Consider the following 20,383-nt stretch of genomic DNA (forward strand, 5'->3'; position numbering starts at 1 on the left):
GGATCCTTTCCTGCCTCGCCTGATGAATCACCTCCAGCCGCAGGATTTAGGATTGTCCCACCACCGTGATGCTGCAGGGCATCTCCGAGCCCACAGAAACAATGCGTACAGGGTCCCAGTAAGGTGCCGCAGCCACGGTGCTCTGCCAGGGACAAGGGTGTGGGAGCAGCCCCAGGCTCCCACAGGCTGGAAATCCGCCGAAGGATAAACCAGCAGCAGTGGTGCAGCCGGGCGCTCCAACTGGGACGGCCATCTGCTCTCGGTGTCCTGCCCCACCGCCTCGAGCCTGGCACTCACACTTCAAATGCCTTCACTAGCGCTTCGCTGAAACACCCGCAGCTTGGCGATAGCAGCCGGACGGAGTCTGGGGGGGTCCTGGGCTCCCACCCTGCTACGCTGGTGGTGCCGGCAGACCCGAGCCCAGAAAAACCCGGTGCAGATAAATAACGCAGAGCGAACAATTTACAGACAAAGAGCCAAGGCATCCTCAACCCCCCGCGAGGTCCATGAGAGCACAGCCCCGCGGCGCGGGCACCCCCGATCTTGCCCTTGGAAACGCTAACACAGTCCCCTCATTTTTCATTCTATTTATAAATTAAAACAACACAACATGGTCTCCTGGCTGTTTTGCTGTCCTACTTCAAGGGTTGTGCCATGCCGTGCCGTGCCAACAGGAGCGCAAGGGCTCACAGTCGCGCCAGGCAGGCAGCTGGCACCCGCACCGCACAACTGTCTGTAAATCCCCAACATCACCGATGTCCGTGACACCCCAACAGCTTCCTCAGTGCTATGCCATGGAATAAGTTACTTTATACAAACACACACACACGTTTACGTAGGTAAAATTAAAGTGGCCCCGTCGAGCCCAGCTCAGGGTTGTCTGGTTATTTGGTATCAGCTTGTATGAATCAGCCACTCAGGAAAATTTCCTAAGATTTTTCAAAGGGTCAGTTTTAGAGATCTTCTTGGGCTCTGCAGGTTTTTGACTCTCTACCGGTCAGGTTTTTAATCTCTTTGCTTTACTGAAATTTTTAAAAAGGGGTTTTTGTCACTGCTGTTACTTTTTTAATGGGAAGCCCAATTCTCATCCGATGGCATGCCCGTAGCCACTGGTGCTGTATACAATTATTAGCAGAGTTCAGCAGTGCCTTTATTGACCCAGTTGGGACGGGTTTCTTGAAAACTCAAAATCTGGGTGCTGGGCAGAACAGAACTCCTCGGAGGGTGCCGGGGGCAGTGGGGATGTGCAGTGGGACCCGCTGGCACAGCTCTGGCCCAGCCTGGCCACTGGCCGGGGGATCGGGGGTGTCACCTTCTGCCTCGCTACCGGCTCCCCAGTTACACCCGACTTCATGCATTTCTGGTACTCGGGAACCAGAGCTGTGATTTTCTCCCCAGGCTTGTCTATTTCTGCAAACTGGGGAAAAAGGAGAATGTGATGTGTGCCGAGCATGTCATCGATGACTTATTCTTTTGTAGTCTTAAAAAAAAAATTAAAAAATAATTTTTATGAGCTTTTACAAATATTTTGTCCCTTGCATACATAAAACAATAAGAAAATACACTGAGAAAAAATTGTAGCGAGGTAACTTGCATTGTATAGAATACATAATGGCTCCTACCTTTGATGACATTTATCTTTACTCATGAGGGAAGACCTAATAACATGAATTATCAGGTCCCTCCTCACTCATGAAGAATAATGTCATAAAGGACCCACGCCATCAGCCATCGGAGGTGTTCGGTATTAATCCTCCTATTGTTAGAGCTGGCGGATCGCTTGCCTTTTCATTGTTTTCATGATATAAGGCAAGCCTGCATGGAGCGGTGGTGAAAATGCAATTCTGCAGGAGTTTCGACCTGATCGAAATGCTGGAGTTTTCACACATGATTATCTTTGATCTTCAAATGCACATTATATTTTTGAAAATTACTGACGTAGGTAAACAAGCATTTTCTCAAAAACAGCATTCCTGAAGGATGAGTCTAAATACCCTTTCCTCAACTTTGTGTTTACACAGAGTTATACAGGGGAAATGAGCCTTCAGAGAATTATTAGAGGGCAAACGAGAAGCAGCCAAGTTTATGAAAAAATAGCACAAAAATGACTGAGAGGATAGAGATCTATATCCTAAGTCAACTCCAGTTCCATTTCATTTTTTTTTGAAGGAGATCACTGGCAGGTGCGATTTACTCTGTGTTTTCTAGCAGGATTGCGCCGAGGAGGGGAGCCGCTCCTCCGTTCCCAAAAGTGACCCACCGGGTGCCCTGGCTGTTCCCGTTCTGGCGGCCCGGCGGGAGCGCGGCTCTCCGTCGGGAGGAGAGGCCATCGCCGGCTGCATCAGCCGTGTGGCATCATGGAGGTTCACGTAGAAAATTTGCCGTAAAATTTGCATGCTGCTTGCACACACCCCAGGCGGGCGGCAGCCAGCAGTGGTTCGCCCGAGCCCTTTCAGGGTCCGTAGGGAGCCCATCACTCTCCTCCTGGCTCCGGTCACCCAGCTCCCATGGAGCACCATGGCATCCAGCCAACTTAGCATCCCGTTACAGACACGGCAATAAATGCTATAGTTCTATCTCGCACTTCTCATCCGAGGATTTTGAAGAGACTCTCCAAGAGCTGCATTCGTAATTGCAGATGAGATTTCCGTGGCAGAGCTATTTTTCCAAAGTTATGCTCTGATACTTTGTAATGACAGTGTATAAATATGAAAGACAAACACCCACTAGCTTTCTGCTGAAAGGATGGGAATTCAGGGAAATGGAAAATAAATATATTTAGGATTTAATGCAACACAAATTCTTGGTCAAATAGCTGTTAGGTTTAAATGGATCTGGAAACGGTTCACTTGAAGATACATGGATGAGAAGCAACACTTTGTTCTCACACATTCAACAGAATCCCTGGTACTGTAGCAGGGCTGCTTGGGCCTTTTCTTTTAAATATTCCCGTCATCGGCTCACACTATGCAAATGCGGATGGGTGGGTTTGTTCAGTGGAGGAAAGTAATTCAAAACCCAGCAAAACAAATAGGAAAATTCATGAGCAATCTCTCCCTCTACCAATTTTCTTCTGCTTTTCATGTAGTCGCTCCCGAGGTAAATGGAGGGACGGCAGCCACCCGCCCCGCCGGCAGCTCGGGCGCGGGACCCATGGCTTGGGACGGCCCGTGGGTGCGATGCCCCGGGATCCGCGCCCGGCACCGCTGCCCAGCAGGGACGCGCGGTGCCCGGCTGCAGCCGGCAGTGCCCGCGCACCGGCTCAGCCGCCGGGAGTTTCGGGCTGCCCCGAACCTTACGGCTTTGCACCCAGAGAGCACCGACTGGAAGGTAAACAAACCAACCCAAAACTCCGATAATAGCAGCAACGCCAAAACGCCGGTGAAGCTTCTTGTTGTTGCTGTTGAACGTACGTGACGTTTGCAGAAGCCCCGGCGATTTCCCGGGGCGCCTGCCGAAGTCCCCCGGAGCCGGCTGCCGGAGCGTCCTCCCGGCTTGCCCTGCGCTTCGAGGAGGCACCCTCTCCTCCCGACTCAATCCCAGCCGGATATTGCTAAGGAAGAATGATTTATCAACAGATATAAATCAAAATGACTGTTTAGCAGCGCTGATTAGCTCGAAATGAGTACTTCTGGAAACACAACCGCATCTAAACATGACACATCTGTCTCCGCTATCGCGGCGTGGCATATCTCATTTAGTCACTGTGCCCATTTGTATGTGCCCTTTAGTCCCTCCAAAGATTTAGAAATTGGGAAGGAAAGAATTTTATCTCATATTAAGGATAATCCTATTTCATATGCAACAAATCTATAATCCAGCCAGTGTAATTCAGGATCACACCATTCATTCCTGCGGGCACAGGCAATACATCACCGTGGTGCCCAAGGCACGGCGAAGCCAGTGCGTGCCACGGTGGGTGCAGGGGCATGGCCAGACTTTGTGGTTTTACCACAAGAGCCACGGCATCCTTCTCCATCCCTCCTGAAAGTAAATAAATAAACGAACTAGTTGTACAGTGGCAGTGAAAAAGAGGAAAGCACGAACCCTGAAGGCATGGAGCAGAAACACAAAGACCATTGCTTTAAAAACATCGTTGCTTTTGAGTGAACATCACGAGGCTGGCACCCAGCTCTCAGTTTGGGTGTTTGGGCCCCCGGTCGCTATTACCCAACCGCCTGGTGTTTTGCAGAGCCTGGAGCAGCAGCCGCTCGATCCCAGTGCACCAGGATCCGTTCGTGCTTCGGCCGAGCGTGTTCGGCACAATCCCAGCCTCGGGCGCAGCGCCGCGGCGAGCAGCGGGCTGCCCCTCGGGGCGAGAGGCCGCCGGGAGCCCCGGTAATGCACCACACAATTGCAAACAAGTGGGGAAATCGGTGTTGCTTAGCAATTTGCTGCAGCACGCTCAAGGACTGTGGAACGGGCAAAAGCTTTGTCAGGAGCTACAACATTATTATTAGCACTATTTAAAGAGCATCCCAGATGTGCATGGCACTTTACGGACAAAAATAATTGGCGGTCCTTGCCCCCTGAAGCTGAAATAACACAAACCCAGCCCCAGACAACAATGAGCACGGCTGCGGAAAGCCGGAGCGCGGCGGCGGCGATGGCACTCGCGAAAGAGCACGGGCTGCACCCGTTATCACATCTGCTCTTGCACTTGACCTGCCCCGACTGCAGTCATGGCAAGTTTTTTTTCTCCGATTTTTCACTGAACGCCCAACGGCAAGGACAGGCTACTGGTTTAAATTATTTTATGTCTATCTCTCCAGAGCTGAAGATGGCACCCGGGCAGGAGCCATCACCGTGCCGGACGCGTCAGCAGTGTGCATGGAAAATCTTCCCTGAGGGGGGAGGATCCCCGTGGGAATGCAGAGCAGGCAGGGTGAGGGCAGCCCGCGCTGCCCGCTCCACTCGGGCACGGAGGCGAGGATGCCGGTGCACCCCATCACCCATACGGCCAGCAAACCCTGCCCCGGACATCCACCTGATGACTCTGTTGGCAAGTTTTGCAGCTTTCCGTGGGAATCGTGACGTATTCCCAAGGACTAATTATCTGCTCGTGCGTTTTGGGATCACTGCTGTGCGAGGGCGTCCATCCGCAGCCCCGGCCGGGGCTTTGCTGACCGTGCCTGCCGCTCTTTGCGATAGATGGATTGTTTGCATTCTCACATGGACTAGAATTATTTTAACAGTGGTTTAGCATTTATGGTACAAAAATGGTCTCAAATATTAATGACACGCTGCATTTTTAAATACAGCCTGTCAGAGGCAAACCAGGCACCACTACTTATGGGCGTCATCTCCGGCGAGGTGGGCTCCAGAGCCCCTCGGATCAGCGGGAAGGTACTCATTACCTTCAGCGAGGGTTTGCTCAGCCTTTGCCAAGCATCCCTGAGCCCTCCCAACCCACCGCGAGGACCACAATGAGGGTCATTAACGACGTTAACCGCTGCACGCAGGTCAGCAAACCCAACCCCATCACCCGCTCACAGGGGCGAGGGGAGGCATCCCGGTGGGAATGGGAACGAGCAGAGGCAAGAGCTAAATGAGCCCGCCCAGGCTGCAATACGGCTAACGACACAAAGGCAAGACCTTAAAATATTTTGAGTTCATATATTGGTTTTACAACTATTTGAGGCTGCACTATTTGCATACTGGTACTTCTCTACAAAAGGAATAAACGCACCTGCCATTGCGTTAGAGCAGCCTTGGTTGTAAAGCACTGTACTACTCTGCGTAGCTCCAGGATTGGGACCCAAAAATATAACACAAGCCCAATCCAGAGCACATGTAAGGCAGGAAAGAGCTTCCTACAGTTTTTAATGAGTTCTGGAGCGGGTCCCAGGTCATTCTGGTGCTGTTTTGTGAAATTACTTAGATTTATGTCCAGCTATTTAATATCAGCCTGACCTGCTTTTGCTCAGCTCTGTGTTTGACTGCCGCTGCTCCCATCCAAAGATTTTAATTTTTTATCTTGTTCATTTTTTTCCCCTTTGCACTGATATTTTTTCTAATTTGGTGATCTCAGCAAGATGTTTGGGATGCACTTGACAGAGCATAATATATCACCTGTCGAGAGATTCCAGCTTTTAAAAAGTGGGAAAATTATTGGTATAATTGCAGAGTAAACACTTGTCTGGGGAAGGGGAACTCCTCCATGCCGTGGAGTGGTCCGGGAACCTTCTCCCCCTCCAGAGGCGTGAGTCCGGCCAGCGCTGGGCGCTGATGGGAGCCTGACAAGGAGTTGATAAACCTGGGCTGCCCCGCTGCTCAGAGACGCTCTATAACTGATTGTTTTAATACCAAAGTGACACCAAAGGGGGGTCAAGTAAATAAATATGCATGCCTCACCAGTTCAAAATAATAAAATTCCAATGTGTGCAAGCCTGCTTGTTGAACATATGTTTGCGGCACGGCTAAGCCATCTGGCTCAATGTCAAGCATTTACACCAACTGCAGTCTTACACTACCTGACAGCAGAAAAGCTTTATTCCCTTGGTGTTTGGGCACAAATGGAGAAATATTATTGAAATGATTATCTGCATCAAGACTCAGATTTGGTTTGACATTTAGCTGGCTCTGTTTAATCCAAAGGGTTGTCTGAATGAATAAAGAGAAGGGTTCCTCCAGAAGATGCTGCAAGCAGCCAGGGAAAGCCAAATGATTAATGAGACTGAAAGGCTGGGTGGACCCTGCCCACCTCCACCCAGACCTCGGTGCCAAGAACTGCATATGAAATTAGTCTGAGGCTTTTGTAGCTTGTCAGGAGGATGCTCACGACCGAAGGGGCTCTATTTTTGGACCTTAAGAAAACAAAAGAAATCACTACGTTGCTTCCAGCCGGGAAGGAAAGCTCTGTGTCCTAATTAAAAACAATCTCTTAGAAGTCGCAGGTCATCATCACACCTCGGTTAGAGCGAGACGCGTTTTGGACCTGTGTCCCTCTGCCCGCGACGCCAGAGGAGAGGGGGAGATGCCTGGTGTGCAGGGCTGGGGGAAAGCCCCCTCCTTCCCCGGGCAGAGCCCCCACCGCACCCCTGGGACAGAGGGGTTGTGGGCAGCGCAGCGGGAATTTAGTCCCAAAGAAGGTGGCCCGCTTCCTTTTTTATCAGAAAAGTCTTCTGTAACACAGGAGGGAAGGAAAAAACAACCTATGAAGTTTGGAGCGAGTTAACAAGAAAAGAGTGGGAGCAGGATTTGTTTGAACTCACGGGGTTGCTGAAGGCTCAGTTTGACAAAGACAAATTTCTCTGAGAAATCAGACATACTATATTTTAAAATAAAATAGGATGGAACTGCAAGGCACAAGGCTCTGATCAGCGTTATGGTCCAGAAAATCGTTCTCTTTGGGAGTACTAAAGCGCAACCTCCTTCCCTCTTCCCACAGGAGACCAGACTGTACTGGGTTTTTTCCTTTTTCCTTATATCTCCACTTCTAAATTGTTGATTTGGATTTAAAATTAATTTGGTGATTTGAGTTTAATAAGAATGTTAGACATGATTTCCTTCTCACTCTTACTTTTAATTAACTTTTTAATTGAGATTTAAATGAATTCTAATGAACAGAATTGGTAGCCTAATTGATTTGTTGCAGCAGCATAGTGAGGGATCAGTATGCTGGCAGCATTTTGATATATTACTCTGTGATGTCAAACAGTTTACAGGTTAATTTTTTGGCAGAGGTTACTTAATGTCAGCAGAAAACAATAATTTACTTTTGATTTATTAGTAAACAGTCCCTCATAAGTATATGGTCCACGATGTTTGAACAAACTCATGTTTATGCACAGCCTTCTTTGCCACTTATTAATGTCTCATTAGGAACTTGTCCCAGCTTTGTACAAGAACGAACAGGCTTTGCCCAGATGTGCCCCGAGACAAGCAGGTAGCAGCCCAGTAGCGGCACGGTCCCAGGCCAGGGGCAAGGGTTGGTCCGCCGCTCCGCTCCTCCCACCGCGTTCATGTCCTAAATCCCTTTGTCCCATACCCGGCTTGGCAAGCACTTTGCTTCTGAGCAGATAACCCTTTTGCGGTTTCCCTAAATAAATCCATAATAAATTTATTTCCCTAAATAAATGAGAAAATACACTCTTTTTTCGCATTAAGAACAATGAGAAGATGAGGAACTACGTTATGACAGAGCTGAACACAGGCTGTAATTTCTGGCCGCACAAATTGCAGTTTGCCCCTATTATGATCCAGACAGCTCAACCGCACGGTTCTGAAAGAAAGCGGCCAGCGCGTGATTAATTGCGAGCTCACGGATTTTGCAGCTTCGAGAGTAAATCAACTGCTAAGAAGTGCTAACTTGCTAAAATATAAACTAATTTTAGTCTCTAGATATTAAAATATAATGCATCTTCCTCCTCCATCGGGAAAGCTCATGAGAAGCTGTGGCTGACGCAGGGGAGAAAGCTGGGGTCAGCCCCCCTGCACGACCCCCAAGCCGGGGAGACGCTGCCCGGCTTCTCCTGACCATCCCAAACCACCAACTGCCCGGAGCACACCCAGGGCTGCCGGCGCTTCCCGGCAGATAATGCCGGCGCCTGGCTCAAAGGGCTTGGTTTTCTTCCCACCCCGGGTGTAAATCAGAGCGACGTTGGACCTATGTGGGTGTAAATGCAAAGCTTTAGAGACATTACTGCAGTCAGAGGGTAAAGCAGGATGGATGGAAAAGGAGAACGGGGACAGTGCAGGAAAATAGGATGAAAGAGAGAAATATTACCGGCAACATCCAAGACGGCTTGAAATATAGGGTGCTACCATATTTAAAGGAATCAGGTTTAAAAGTTTCATTTTATGATTTGTAAGGAATTTATGTGAAAATAATATTCAAAGACTGGCACCTTTTTTTTTCAAAATACCAAGCTGTTAGCTGGGAAGAGAGATCCACGGAAAACATTAAAAACCCACATTCCCCTGGACAGAGGTGGGCGAAGCTGGTCTCGGCGGGCTGGCAGAGGGAGGGCAGAGCTCCTGCCTGCGGGGCCACCCAGCATCATGGCCCCGTGTCACCCCCGGGACCCCTGCCCGCCTGCATCCCCCCCGCACCGCGGCGCTTGCCCCTGCCCAGCAGACGCGCGGGGTTCGGGGGGTTCCGGCATCCAGCTGCATGAAAACCCCTTCCCCAGTGCGCGCACACAGAGCAACCTCACCTCTGACTTTGGAGAGGCTCTTTGCCAGCTGAACGATATCGTTTGTAGTGGAATTAATTAACAAACTAACAATTTTCAAAACATTTCTGGTGACCTAGAGCTGCAAGCTGACTCTGGTCCAGTGTGTCGTTACAGAAGAGGATGGTTTAAAGACATTGATGTTCTAGAGGATAAAAAAATCTGTCAATTTAGTGCTTCCAATATACGAACAAAGTATAAAAAATGGCACAATATATGAACAAAGTATAAAAAATGGCGCATAGTGGTTGGCACCCCCGAGTGCAGTGCTGCGCAGCATCCAAGTGAGGGGGGATTGGCACGGCTCTTGGGGACAGACTTTGTCTCCATCCCTTTGCCTCTCCCTTTGGAAATGGAGGGGCTCACCCATGGCGAGCCCTGGGCTCCGGCCCCACGGGGCCGTGGCAGCCCCGCTGAGGGCTCCGACAGCTCGGACCCCCGGGACGGTGGGGAGGGCCAATTTACACCAAGTGTGGCCCTGGAGGTGTGCAACTTATGTCTGATGTTCTCATTAAAGAACAAAGTGGCAAGTGGAAATGAAAACTGTTGATATCCCTTCTCATTCCTCTCCCAGATACAGTGGCTTTTCAAACATAAAAAAAATGAAATTCATAATTTGCTTCAATACGCTCCATTTAGAGTATTTCATACACCACAAACTTGAGATTAAAGAGAGAGCCTTTCTCAAATGCAGTTTAATTTTGTTTTTCAACTTCTTAAGCTTCTGTTAACACCTTTTCTGCAATCAGTACAGTACCTTTTAAGTTAATTAGTTCTGGAAAAGAATTACTAGTGTAATTTGTAATGAGACCTCCCTCCCTTTCATTCACCAGACAGAGCAGCATCTGATGTAGATAAAACGGACCACTGGAGGCTCCTCTAGTGAAGAGAGATGGTTAGAGATGAACTCAGATAACATCTTCAAACCATTTATCCCCCTTCAGCTCTGTAAGTGGGGAAAGCTAAGGTTTTAGCTGGTGTAAAGTGTACATTTCCATAACCTTTGGAGAGTTTCTTCCTGAATTATTTAGACTCCTAAACACCACAGATCCCACGCAGGGAAGCACCTCACACGGAGGATGGTGCCCATATTTCTTGTGCTGGTGGGTTACCCATGACTGGTTAGTCTTGGGCCAACTGTTTCTTCTTATTGTCAGCTTATACACCATGGACATCTCACGGTTTCTGCCCACTCATCTCCTGCCTCCAGCAGCTTCACCCGAGGTTTTGGACAGCTGCTTTGGGTGGCCGCTGCACACCCAGTCCAAGGAGTCTCTGCCCAGAGATGAAGGAAGAGCTGCTTTAGATCTGCACCAAATGCTCATGTTGTGCTTCTAATTCACTCTGAAAATCGCAATAATTTTCCACGGCTCGTTAGCCATCACAAACTCCTAACGCCAGATTCTGCATGGTTTCCAACGGGAACCACAGGTTAGCGCAGTTCTGCTTGAAAACTGTCCAGGGGCATCAGACAACACCAGCAACATTCGCGTGATGAGCGACGCTGCAAAAGGCTATAGGACGCCTTCTATGAAGCGGAGCTGAATTTTGGTTTTCTACCTGAATGGGGCTTAAACATTTAAAATTAATTATGCATATCGTTGCTTTGTTGAAAAAGGCTGGATGTTAGCAAAGCTAGAGTTCCCACTCTAGCTCCTGCAATGCCACTTCCAGCTTTGTCTCAGTGGCTGAGGAATTGGCCTTGAGTAAATGATAGCCACAGGTCTTATCAAATTCTCGTGTGTTTATGTATGTCGGTGTATTTTAACATACAGGAACCATCCACACTGAACTTTCACAACATCTCTTTGACTCACTGTCAAGTTCAATAACATCAGAGATCAATTGGTAGTGCATAAATTTACCTTCAAAGAAGCCCAAAAGCTGACACGTTAAGATGATTGGTATCCTCCTCTGGAACAGTGTTTTATCTTCTGATAGAGAACAGGAGTGACAGTCGAAATTTCCTGTGCTTCCCATCCTGATGAAAGCCCAGAGACAAAACCGGTTGTCGGCGTAAGCTAATAACACCCTGGTGCAGCCGCTGCCTGTAAAGATGGGTTAGGGCAGGGAGATGGGAGAGGCAGAGTCACGTCTTGGCCAGCTCCTGGCAGCATCCAGAGGCTTGCCTGACTCTTAAGGAGCATATATTTCTTTTAGGGAAGCTTATCCTGTTAGAAATGTACATACCATTAACTCGACGATATTGGCTTTCAATATTAATACTTTGCATTAAAATCGATTTGTTAAATCCAAATGGAAAACATTTATGTAAAAAAATTTTCACTTAAGCCTGTTTTCTTCCCTATAAACCCCAAGTATAGCAGTCCTCAATCTGTCCCTTTCTACAGAGTTTGTATTTATAAGTGTGATTATTGTCAACTTCCCTGCTTTGAACGGGAGGAGGTTTATCTGTAATTTGCAATGGGAAAAACCTGGGCTATTTGGCAAGATACATTATTCAGCTGATTCTGACTGAGTTAAACTGTTATGCTAAATTAGCAAATAAGCTGGGAGAAACTTTGCAACAACTGAGAAAAAATAACATTGAGTGGAAACTGGCTACTAGCTGTTTTAATGAAAATAAAAGTTCCGCTAACCCACAATTGAAAGTAACAATCTAATATTGTCTTACACTATTATCCAACTTTTCAGCCCCCTTATCTTCCCTTAAATGCTATTGACAATGAAGAACACACTATATTGATCACAGCTGACTCAGTTTTCAGCCAGTTAAGGATTCACCCCCAATCCCCGGTACTTTCTTAACCTGCAAGGGTCAGGGCTCTATTGACGTCCACACTATAGGGTTGAAGCCAAGCAAGCAGTGAGCAAAAGGGGGAAAGTCCTCTGAGCTCCTGCCGCCGCTGAGGCAATGGTATTTGTTGGAAAGAACTGCCCTGTCCCCGTGCCCTGCAGCCCAGACACTGCCGGGGTCTGCCCTGCCCGATGCTCTGCCCCGGCGCTGCGCTCCGGTGGGATGGGGGCTGCGGGGGCTCGGGCTCCGCGTGCCGATCCCGCTCCTCCCTCCTCTGCCTCCCCGGGGCCCCGCGTTCCCATCAGCCTCGCTGGCCTCACGCCGCGGACGGCTGTGCTTCTCACCACATCCCACAACGCACAGCAACTCCACCTCTGGACATCCAGTTCTCTTTTTTTTTAATGGAAGCTACCTGATATGTTTTTGTTGTCTAGTCCTCTATTTTTTTTCAAGCTGCCTTTAGGGCTGAATTATTTTGTAGGACTGGTTGGGGCTTTTTGTGTATTTGAGCTTGTTTAATTTTAAAATAGGCAGGACTGAATTTCTGGGTGCTCGCCGCTTCATTAATGAAAGCGTCTCGTCTACGACTAGATCCTTGCCATCGCCACCTGAAGTTTGTGTAACAAGGGCCCCTGCAATTTAACTACCAGGTTTTGAAGGGTCCTGCAGCCATGGTCTTCCATGGCCCAGTTCCACCAATAAATGCATTAGCAGCGTATTTAAAAATGAAGGAGAGCCTGTGATACAGCCTTTTTGTTCTCAGCCAAAGGCCCAGCCTAGCTGGCAAATAGCTACAGAAGAGCAATTGCAGCAAGCAAGTGACTCGCCCAGCTTTCCTCCCAGCTCCCCGAAAGCCAGGCTGATCGGCCGCCCAAGCCAGCGCTCCCCTCTCCCCATGACGGCAGCGGAGGGTGTCACTACCCTCTGCCCTGACGGCCCAGCGCCGCCGGACCCCGTGCCGGCGCGGAGCGATGGGCTGCCGGACACCCCGCCACCAGCCGCGCCACGGCAGCAGCCGGCACTCCCCGTGCAGGGACCTACGTGACCTGCCGTATTAACCCATCCAACTCAGCGTGGCGTTTGATCATTAGAGAGGTGTTATTTAATTTATTTTTTCCATACTGCAGTTAATTACACCGTCTCTGATTGTGCTGATAATTTTTGCTCCTCCTCAGCCCAGTAATCAACAATTACTCGGAGGTCTTGTGGCAATGCCAACACGCAGGACACGATGGCTTGATTTGCTCTTGGTGTGAAGCCAATTCAGACAGCTTCTTTGGGGTTTTTCTCCTGGATTTCCTTCCCCAGCAAGGCGATGTGGCCCTTCCATTTGCCCTATGCCCCTCGAGACACCTGGCGTCAGATACCAGAGGGCTGAGAGGCAGCCGAGTCCCTGCCAGGCTGCTGGTGGCTGCCAGCACCGAGGCGATGCTGCTCCCGCACCGTCAGCATCCTCCGAGGCCGGAGCCACTGGTGGGCACCGGGGGCTCCCACCTGCTCAAAAGGTGCAAAGGTGGGTGCATGGCACCCTCGCCGAGAGCTCAGCCCAAGGGCGGGCACTTATTCAGGCTGGAGATCGGCAGTCGGCACGTTCAACCTTCTGCACCGCTCTGCGTCTCACCGCAAGCGCAGCCGCAGCATCTTGTTCTGGAAGTTTGGAAGTTGGGGTTGGTTTTTTTTTTTTACATGCCTTTGCCAAGGCGTGAGAGCTAGAAACTGTGAAAAATGCCAGGAAAAAGTGAGGCTGGAAAATGAGCAGAGTCAAAAAGCCTGTATCTAGGTGCCTATTTTTTCCTTCGGCAACAGAGAAATGAGTATATGCCTCCAAAATTATTCCAGCTCGCCGTAGTGATAGGAGTTTACTTACTAGGAGGGTTTCCTCGTCTACTCATTGCTTCTTTTTTTTCTTTCTCTTAAACGATGCTCTGAGTAACCACTTCTATGATATCATCTGCCAAGGTCTTTCGAATTTCTGCTTTGCATTAAAGACAAAGAATTCTTCACAATTAACGTGCTTTGAGGGTTTCCTGTCACAGGAACGTAATTAACTCTTTGCTGGCCTAACTAATTTCTGCATTTTAAAAAGTAGCCTGATAATGACAAAAGTGGAGCACTCAATCCACAGGATAGCCATTAGCTGCACTCAGTTATTGTGCAGTCTCAATTCAGACCACAATTACTGTCAGTGAATTGCACTGGAAGCTACTTCTTGTACGCAAACAAGAATACTATTCATTAAAGGCCACTTTCAATAAAATGCAATCTATATTTTTAATGAATATTTGAGAAAGAAAATACAATCTTGGATTCAGAAACCTGCAATACAGTTATTATTCTTTTAATAACAGACTTTCTCGGGTACAGCTACTGACAGATGTTGGAGAGGCAGCAGAAATGAGATGGCTGGTGTAAGAGCTTTGACTCGAGAAATGAAAAGCAGAGCTCACGGTAAGCTAAGCCCATGTTAAATAAGGCTTTCCCGGAACCACCTACAGCAGACACAGCTTCCCCCGTGGCTTTTATTGATGTCCCTGGGCTGGTACGCTCGCCTTAAACCTTTCATGCCCGGTCAAATACAGGAACATGGGAACCGAGAGAGGCCCGGGTGCCCCCCGGCCCCCCCCCCGGGGTGACCCCTCGCCCCCACCGCCCCGCTCCCCCTGCGGGGCCCGGCTCGGGACGGGAGCGGTGGCCGAGGAGCCTTTCGGTTCCCCTTCGGAGAAGTGAGAACCCGGACCACCCACTTCCAAAAATCTGTATTTTTCCCCGTGAACCACGAACGCTGCCGTTACGGCTGGGAGGCCGGCGTTCCCCGTTCCTCAGGACGCGGGCTCCCGGTTCTGCCGCGCCCCCCCCCCCCCCGGCTCCATGCTCCCCGTCCCTCGGCCTCTCCCGGCGGCCAGCCGCGGCGAAGGGGCCGCTCCCGGCCCGGGGGGGGCCCGCTGCCCCGATGCCACAGTCGGGCCCCGGGCAGGGGCGGGGGGGGCTCGGCGGCGAAACCGACGGCGGAGGCGGCGGCGCTCCCGGGCAGCGCCAGCGAGGGGGGCACCGCGACCCGCTGCGGGACGGAGCGGGGGGGGACGGGGACGACGGGGCGGCCGCCGCCCGCTCGGCTCCGCGGGGGGCTGCGGGGGGCGAGCCGGCGCGGCCGCTCGCCGCTTCTGCACGGCAACATTGCCCTCTTTCGGCAGAGCGGGGCGGGCGGCGGGCGGCGGGCACCCCCCCCGGCAGCACGGACCCCCCCCGGCAGCACGGGCCCCCCCCCAACAGCACGGCATCCCCCCCCGGCAACACGGACCCCCCCCCCCCGGCTCCCCCCTGAGCTGCCGGTGCGCGGTGGGGTCCGGGTGCCGAGCTCCCCCGCAGGGCTTTGGGGTGGGGGGGCCCCATCCCCACAACGTCTCCCCCCCCCCGGAGCGAGGAGATGCTGCACGGCCAGGTTCGGCTTCTGTCTGGCCCCCTACAGTAAGGCGCGTGGTTACGGGGTTCTTTAAAAACGGGATTTGGGAAGAGGTTTCAGGAGAAGAGCTAGTCCGTCGTGATGTTGACCGGGAGGCCAAACTCGGCTCTTTCGGTGCTGAGGTTTTCCACACACAAGAAAATTCAAAAGAAGTCCAAATGTTAAGGAAAACATTGATTTTAAAGGAATGCAGAGGAGGTCCCTTAACTGAGAAGTCGAAGCATTTTGCACAAGTATTCACCAACAATGTTTTCTCACTACACTTTTCTGTTGTCTTTTATAGGTAGGTGAACACAGCCAGAAATCGACTGTCCCTCAGCATTATTCTCTGTTTTAATTCTTGAGTGCGTAGAAACAGGCGAGCAATGTAAAATTAATACATAGTAAAATATTTACTGAGTTTAATATCTGAGGTTACTACATTGCAACAGAATATGAAACCTGCTCTTCTTTATCTCAGTCTAGTGTTTTTAAACATCAGAAGTATTTTGCGCACTGTCTCCTGTGTTCTTTCATTGCCCAACTGCTATTCTGAATTCAGTGACAATTACCATCGGCTCTTTCAGGTTTGTCAAAATACCATCTCCTCTTCCATATCAGCAATTCAGGAGTGCCGCAGACCCCTCTCCAGCTGGGGCTGAAGTGAGATCCAGGCTCCAGCCTTCAAAAGGAGCGGTGAAGGGTTCCCAGCATTGCTTTGCAAAGCTACTGATACAGAGCAGGCTCTTTTCTTCTCTTTGTGCACGTCAGACTTTTAGCCAGAAGACTTTCAAAAAAAGTAAAGCAAGCAAAGTAAAATACGCAGTACCTGTATGTGGGCAAGGAATGGAGCACATCAGTACAAAACTAAGCAAAACACCTGTACACCAATTTTTAAGGCCCACTTGTGCAGTGCCAGGCAAAACAGGGACGTGAGGCAGAGCCCTGGGCACACAGCGTTAGGTGTTATTTTTGAAGGGTATGAATAGACATATTTGATAGGATATATTTTAGAAGATGCTGCCGCTTGTGTGTAAGTGTATTCAGGCATCAGCAGGACCAAATGGTTGCTTCTCTTCTCAACCTCGGGTCCACTCTCTTGCATGTGCAGCTTTCCCAGCCACGTATAAGTCTCTGCCAGGCACCGCTGACTCCAGTTTGACGTATGGAAACCCACGGTGGGTATTTCAGTGGGCTTCCAAGGCAAGCGCACCACGCCTTATACCAGCATCAACTCAGCCATTATGTGACCTTCCTGATAATTTTCTCCCCTCAAGCATTATTTTCGCTGGATTCTCCCCGGATCCAAAGGAATTTGCTTACCGATACGAGGAGCACATCCCTCATGACAGCCATACACAAACTGGTGGGAAGCTACAAGAGCGTCGGTTCCACCCGCCCCCCGTGCCGCCGTGCCGATGTTCTTGCTGACCTTCCAGCAGAGCCGAGCAGCGGCACACCGACTGGGGCAGGGATCCGTCCTCCGGAGCCAGGGAGAGCACGCTGCGCCTGGAGGTGCTGCTTCGAGAGCAGAGCCTCCTCCGCGGCAGCCGTGTGTGCTGTGCACCGCCGAGGGGCAGGGAGAGCCGTCAGGACCATCGGCGATGCTGTTCCGTGTAGAACAGCCTCAGAGTTATACTGTGGGTATTGTGGATTTTTATCCTTTTGGATCAGATCATAAATCGGTTCAGAATGCGTTTCACCAAGCCTTTCCTCCCAAGGATCACCAGCACTTGAACGTGGCACCAGGGGATGGCTTCGGGTGGGCTGTGGGTCTCCCTGCCCTGGGGGCCAGCCGACGGGAGAGGGCCCGAAGCTTTGCCAGGCAGGAAAAGCAGGGGAAAGTACTTGTTCTGGCATCCCTCTGGGACCGGGCAGGGCCCGAGGTGGGCTTGATGTGAGCCGGGAGAAGGCAGCCAGGACTTCAGCGTCCTTGTCCATGCTGAAAAGTAATTAAAGCTGAATACATAAAAAACCTCCTTAATGATGACATGGGATTGCATGGTAGTGTTTCTACTGCACAAGTAAGAGTTGACCAAATCATGAAAGGAGTTGGTAATAATTCCTGTGTGGCGGCTTATAGACGTGAATATGCAGAGTGGCCAAAGAGGGAAATTTCTGAGACCGCAGAGAAATTACACCCCGGGGAGGTAAATAGTGAAGTGGAGGGAGGAGGGCCTGAAGGATGGAGTAGCTTTCTCTGCTAAAGTAGTCATTCCCCAAATAACTTTTGTTTCTCCACTACCAAAACTATATTTAGTTAAGATTTCACAAATGAAAATCTTAATAATCATGAAAAAGAGAAATAAAAATATCACTGATAGTGTTAAATACTAACATAGCTATTTAACTTAATGGCACCGCACATGCTGATAAATGCTAAGGGATCCCTCCCCCTTTCTCCCTAGTGGGATAAACATGGTTTGTAACATTGGGAGAACATTCTATAGTGCAGGAATAATCAGAACATATTGTTGGATCCAATTTTCTATCATTTACTTTTTGATGTCAAACAAAAGTAAAGCTTAGTACACAATTTAGTCATGGGTGGAAGGAGAATTAGCCATATAATGCAAACTACTTTTGGAGGTAGAAGTTGAGGGAAATGCAGCTTGCATTAATTCACATTGTTCGCTGCCCTTACTGATGCGATGAAAGGATTTTGATTTTCACTATTATGTACTTTGCATGTTGCTTGTATTAAATCAATGGGCTACTTACCTCCTTGTTTTTCCTGCAGCTGATCTAAAAGGCTTTTTGAAAGAAAACTGAACTGGCGCAGACAAAGACTGATTCTTCATCCATCTGACATGTCACGCCAACAAATGGGGTTTTGTGCACTCTGTCAGTGTCTTAATCAGAGCGTCACGCCAGCCCGCAGCACCTTCCCGGCTCCGAGACCTCTTCCAGCACTTAATCCTTCAACTTGTGTACCTTGTACAGACATTCAGATGAGGGCCGATAATACCAGAGATTTACATGTTTCTGTCATCGCCTGGATTTGTCACACATCACAACCCGGCGGCCTCCCGCCCCGGCCCGGGGAGCCGGTGGTTGGGGAAGGGCAGGGAGCAGCTTCGGTTTGCTCTGGCCGGGGCGTTTTGCTCGGACGAAGCATCTCGCCTAGTGGGTTTCCCGTGCTGGCAGCGTGGGCTGTCACACGGGGATGGATGGGGCTCAGACGGTTAATGGGGCAGGAGGGACCCACGGGTCTCGCACGGGGAAGGAAAACAAGTTGCGGGCAGTCCTCCATCCCCTCGGCCCCTGCCTGCGCGGGACCCGGGAGCTGGCAGGGCTGGCGCGGGGCCGGCACTGGGCTCGGGGAGGGATGTCTGTGCCGGTGCTGACCCCCCCGAGCCCAGGGGGTCCCCGCCCCCCCCCAACCCCGGGCTCTGCTCCGCTTCACTCCACCCGGGCGGCAGCACCCCAATGCACCTCCAAACACGGGGACGGTTGGGTAACGCATGAAACTACTCCGGAGCCGGAGAAAAAGCACCTTTGGGGCACCCTTCGGACACCCCTCGGGTATCTCCTGGGTTCACTCGCTGACCTCACCCGTTGGCCCACCGCAGCGCTCTGCTCCCGGGAATGAGCGCCCACGTCCCTGCTGGCTGCAGCCGGGCTGGTGGCACGGCCGTGGGGCAGCTTCAGGAGCACCAGGCGTTAATCGGGAGGCCAGGCTCACCTTCCAGCCTTCGTGGAGACAAGCCCTTGGCTGAGATTCTGACAGAGCTCTGTGAAAGTCTCTTTCTTTCTTTCTTCAGGAACAAGCACTTCTAAGCACAACCTGACGTCCCCTGCCCCGCTTCCCTCCTGGCCTGGAGAGAGGGGCCAGGCTTTCCTCCTGCACCGGGACTTTAGAAAGCCAGGTGCTAATTCACACCAGTCCTTGAAACGCTCACATCTGCCAGGAACGGCACCAGCAGATTTTATTTATGGCAACCTGATTTCACTTCCAACAAACCCACTCCTAACGGCACACCACGGCGTTTCCCTACCAGAGCTGCCCTGAAGGCTGCTGGGCTGGTAGCGTCTGCAGCAGAGGGGAGCCAGAATAACGCTGCGGTGCTTGTTGCTACTCGTTGCAGTGCAGCAGAGTTCTGTCGAGTGGCTGTCCGTGTAATTCAATAGCACCGGCAAAAGAGCCAGCACAACTGAACACGAATGACTGCTGCAATTCTGGCATTCTTCAAAGAAGTAAATCATAAACCCCTCGCAGGAGAGAAGATTTTTTTTTAAACCAGAAACTGGCCTCTGCACACCCCCAGCAATACCTGGCTGCCTGCCCACGCTCGCCCTCAGTGTGCTTTGCCCGCACCAGGGTCCTTTCTCCCTGGAAACTGCCTCTCGGCAGAGATGAGCACACACAGCACCGGTGCTGGCGCTGCGCAGAGCATCCCTTTCACCCGCCCCAGAGCCCATCCAGGAGACCCACGCCACAGCAAAGCCCCCATGCCACAGCAAAGCCACCCCACCTCCCCAGGGCTGCCACCCCCATCACAACACCGGCATCCCCTGGGCACGCCTCCCCACGCTGCAGCACCCGGACTCCTTTGGCTGAGGAGGAAAGCCGGGACCGCAGGCGCGCACGGCGGCCGAAGCCCCTTCGGTGCGTGCCGTCGCTGGCAGCGCACCAGCTGCCTGCCATGCTGGGGTGCAGGCAAAGCCCATCGGAGAGGGGATGTGACTGTCCTGGCTGCAGATCCAGAGTCTGCAAGACCATTCACGCTTTGCAGGGCTGTACGTTAGCTAATATCCTTTCTGTGTGCATATCTGGTTGAGAAAATGGAGTTTAAACTCTCCTTGATATTCATTTTTGCTGTAAAAATAAAAAAAAGAGCCACTGCACATCCTACCAGAGCACGCCGAACAGTGCTGCGTGCCCACAACCCGGATTACAGCCAGCCACCGCTGCTGAACGCGAGTTTAGCCTGATGCTTCCAGCTTTCTGAAGAGTTCTTGTTGCCCCTCGCATTTTGCTCCATTTTCTCTACAGTTGCGAGGTCAGTG

Source organism: Aquila chrysaetos, chromosome 6, assembly GCF_900496995.4.
Source record: "Aquila chrysaetos chrysaetos chromosome 6, bAquChr1.4, whole genome shotgun sequence".
Lineage (NCBI taxonomy): Eukaryota > Metazoa > Chordata > Aves > Accipitriformes > Accipitridae > Aquila > Aquila chrysaetos.